Source organism: Saccostrea cucullata, unplaced genomic scaffold (assembly GCF_032062105.1).
Source record: "Saccostrea cucullata isolate Sc308-1 unplaced genomic scaffold, CSIRO_AGI_Scuc_v1 ctg351, whole genome shotgun sequence".
In the NCBI taxonomy this organism is placed as follows: Eukaryota; Metazoa; Mollusca; class Bivalvia; order Ostreida; family Ostreidae; genus Saccostrea; species Saccostrea cuccullata.
Window position 1 is genome coordinate 125,421 of NW_026923765.1, and position 4,164 is coordinate 129,584.

The 4,164-nt window shown below is 32.9% G+C and overlaps 1 pseudogene; it reads left to right on the top strand.

The window, feature by feature from the left end:
* Positions 1-337: 337 nt before the first annotated feature.
* Positions 338-3,848, top strand: LOC134264867 (piggyBac transposable element-derived protein 4-like; annotated as a pseudogene).
* Positions 3,849-4,164: the final 316 nt, after the last annotated feature.

Below are 4,164 nucleotides of genomic sequence, written 5' to 3' on the forward strand. Positions count from 1 at the left end.
TTTGTTATTTCGTGAAAGAGAGTACCTATATTTATAAAGGTGTGAAACTTAGGAATAAGGCTAAAAGATTTTACTTTGTACAAAAACATATTTAGCGTTGAGACAGTGATGAATTTTTAAGGTCATTGCGCATTGCATGCTGTTAGCATTTCGAACGTCCCTTACGAGGTAAAATCTTAGGCCTGGTTCAATGATTATGAGGACGGCAGTCAAGCGAAAATTGATTGACCAGAATGTGGTTTTGATCTCCAAGGGCAATTTTTTTTTTGGGGGGGGGGATGGGTGTGAGGGGCAAAGTCTTTCGACTCAGTTTTTTTTATTTCAGTGCTACAAGACAGATTATTTCTGCCATATATGATAAGAGGCAGTTTATTTACTTTATTCTTATAAGTTTGTCTTTTTAATAGTTACACTTGTCCAACTCCACAATTCTAATTTCATGAGTGGGGGGTTGGGGTTGAAGTACATGTAGCACCAAACAAGACAAATTATTTTCTTGCCTGTTGTGATCTGCAGACCCAGACCCCACCCCCACCCCCTCCCACCATCACAACAAGTCATTTGGAACTTTTAACAAAAGCATGATAGCAATTTGAAAACAGATTTTTTTTTGTGAATTTCATGTATAATTTAGATTAATTTTCTCAGCTTCATTTCCAAATTTTAATATTATAAATATTGTATTGGTGTGTGATATTTTTCATTTAAATAGCATGAAATTGTAAGGGTCAGTAGAGGACAAATTTATTGTAGTAGTGTATTTGTTATTTGGAAAATATATTTAATCTTAAAGGGAATTGGTACAGTATCCCAGTCTTCTGTGGGGAGTTCTCAGATTTCTTCTGCCAGTGATGATCCCCTCGCAAATCCAGATATGCACTGGAGAGATGCCAATGTAGAGGACACAGGGGCACCAGATCCAAGAACTGTAGCATTTCATCCAGAGAGGCAGCCTGGCATTCAGTTGGGACGACTTTTAAGGTTAAATATAGCAAAAATCTCTTTTGCAATTATTTTATACATGTACATACCATAGGCATTCATACTGTTAAGAAAAATTATTCACTCTCTTTATAAATGTGCTCACAAATGCATATGCATGGTTATGACAAATACTTTTAGTCTTATATTTCCAATTTTATTTTAGATATGGCGCTATGCAGTTTCGAGAACCAATTGATTTCTTAAAACTTTTTCTGACGGAGGCCTTGGTCTTCTCAATCTGTGTGGCCTTCAATGAATATGCCAATATGCTGATATCTAGAGGGGAAATGTCATCGTATGCAAGTCAAGGGAATTGGACTCTTCTCACTGAAGAGGAATTGTACAGGTATTACAAATTCGAAATCAATGTGATTAAAATTATCAAGTGAATTTCCTCGATATCACCTTTACCAACTCATGCTATTTTTGTATTACCTAAGAGTCATTTGCATTTCCCTTTTTGAAACTTGAAACTTTTATCTTGATCACTTATAACATACATGCTGTAAACTTCAATTATATTTTATAAGTATGTCCTACATGTAGTAAGATGGAGAATTTCACCCAAGAAACTATTGTACACCAAGGTGCAGTCGAGATTGATAATAGTTTTCAAGGGTAGAAAATTTTCAATGTTTCACTCAACTACATGCAATATTTATTATATTTTACTGAATTTTTTATACAAATTTTACAGTAAACAATGAACCATGTGCGCATAAATTCTGCACATTCAATGTACATGTATTATTTTTAAAATTAAATGTCGTCTAGCAATATTGCTTGTTGCTATGCTTGAGGGAGTGCTTCTTTATTCAGTGAGAAATAGTGTTTTAACAAATGTTTCTTGATGTATCAGATTCAACTGATTAACATTATTGAATCACAAAATATTTACATAATTTGAACCATAATCATTTAAAAGTAATATTTGTTTTTTTGTTTTCAGATTTCTCGGAATTATTCTCTACATGTTTTGTGGTAAAGTTCCAGACGCTAGAAAGGTATTGGTCAACACAGGCTCTCTATCGGAACAACCCTGTACCAGGAGTTATGTCCAGAACTAGATTTCAGGCCATCTTATCTTTCTTACAAGTTACACCTCCAGCTGATATTGACAAAGGTTTCTCTTACTTTTTGATGTATTATTTTTGTACTTGAGTAAGATTTGTGACAAAAACCCTTCAATAAGCTTGTAGTTGTAAATATGTCACAGTAGCATTTACATGTATGTACAGGGTTCTCCATCATTTGAAATGTTACTGTGTTGCAGAGCTAACGCGAAGAACTAAAATTTCGCCGTATTTTCGCGACCAAATTCGCAACTAAATCACTATTTATGACAATTACAAAAGAATACATGCACACACTTATTTAAAAACCGCTTATTAGTTACACAATTGGCATGGTCGTACAAATTGATAAAAGTAGAAACAAGTTCTAAAAAGCAGAGGAAATTCTGACTGATACAGTCGTACTACTTAACATTTTTTAAAGTAAATTTGCCGTGATTATTTATCAGTTTTCTTGATTTATTATTATTTTCGAGTAATCACAGTACAAAAAAAAAGAAGAAAGTTCAGAACAGTAAAATATTTTAAGAGTTCCTTGAACATGTTCAAAATTTTAAGCAATTTATTTAAATAACTTCGATACGATGTTATGTCTGACTTACAGTGCTAAAATAATTCTAGAGCTGTGGCTCTATAGAAAAGACATATCTAAAAAAAAAATTAAAAATAATACAATGTATTTTATTGCAACTGCCAATTAACCCTTACATGGAAGTGTGAAAACAAATTATTTGTCTTTGTTCCGTCATGCGTAAAGTCCGGTGAGGGTCTAGGAGATAATTGATTATGCAAGGTGAAGCCCTAGTGTTTAAGTGCTCTAACTTTTATAATTGAAAGACGATGTAATTGTTTAAGTAAATTCTCAGTTAGAGAGAATTTGTTTGTTTAGATTTTCTAATTATCACAGATCTTACTGTGTCGGCAAAATTTTTACTGTGTTGCATGCATAAAATTTGAATCGTTACTGTGTCGGAGAAAATTTTACTGTGTCGGGAGCAACACAGTAAAACAGCTCATGGAGAACCCTGTATGTAATTTAAATGTAAATTCAGTTTTTGAAGTTAATAAATCAGGAAATTATATTGCTTGGATTCCAGTTCTTGAACAAAAGTAAATGACAGAATTTTTATTTCCTAAAAGGGAAATCCAAGTACGTTTTTACTATTTGCAATTTATCTTTAAATGTAGCATTTCTAATATTATTACATATAGAGTCAGTGAAGCAGTCAGATTATATTGCTTTCTATCTTATTTTTAACAGCTGAGAAGTTGACACGCGTACAGTCATTGGTGGATCATGTCAAAGAGAAGTGCAAGGAATTATACCAGCCGCACAGGGAAATAGCTGTAGATGAGAGAATGGTTTCCTCAAAACATAAGTTCTCTGGTATTTGCCAGTTTATTAAAGACAAGCCTATTCGATTTGGTATAAAGCTTTGGGTTGTAGCTTGTAACATGTCTGGGTACACATACGACTTTTTTGTTTATCTTGGTAAAAAGAACACCATATTTACTGATCGTGCAAAAGGTCTTGGATACAATGTAACACTTAGATTATGTGAGTCCCTTTTTGATCAAGGGTATAGGCTTTTTACTGATTGTTTTTATACATCTTTAGCTCTTGGCAAAGAATTGTTTGCAAGGAAACTTTACCTTGTTGGGGTACTGAAATCTAGATTAACCTGGAACAAAAAACAACTTGTACAACCTGTAGTAGCAAATGATTATAATAAATGTATGGAGCTGTTGATCTTTCAAACCAGTTTACTAATAAATATCCATCTTATATAAGAACACAATATCATTGGTGGAAAGTTTCGTTTTTTCATTTACTAGATATCATGGTTGTGAATTCATATATTCTTTTTCAAGAATTTAGAAAATCGCATGAAAGTCAGATTACAAATTGTTCTTCAGGGTTTGGACAACTTGAATTCCGTGAATCACTTGCTTTGTCATTGATGGGTTTGAATGAAAAGTCTGTATCAAAAGAAAGTGTTATTCAATGTATACCTGAATTTTTAGATAAGAGGAAAGATTGTATATTTTGTAATGCTGAGGCAATACTTTTAAAGAAGAAGTCTCCTAGTTATAAGACACTTGTATT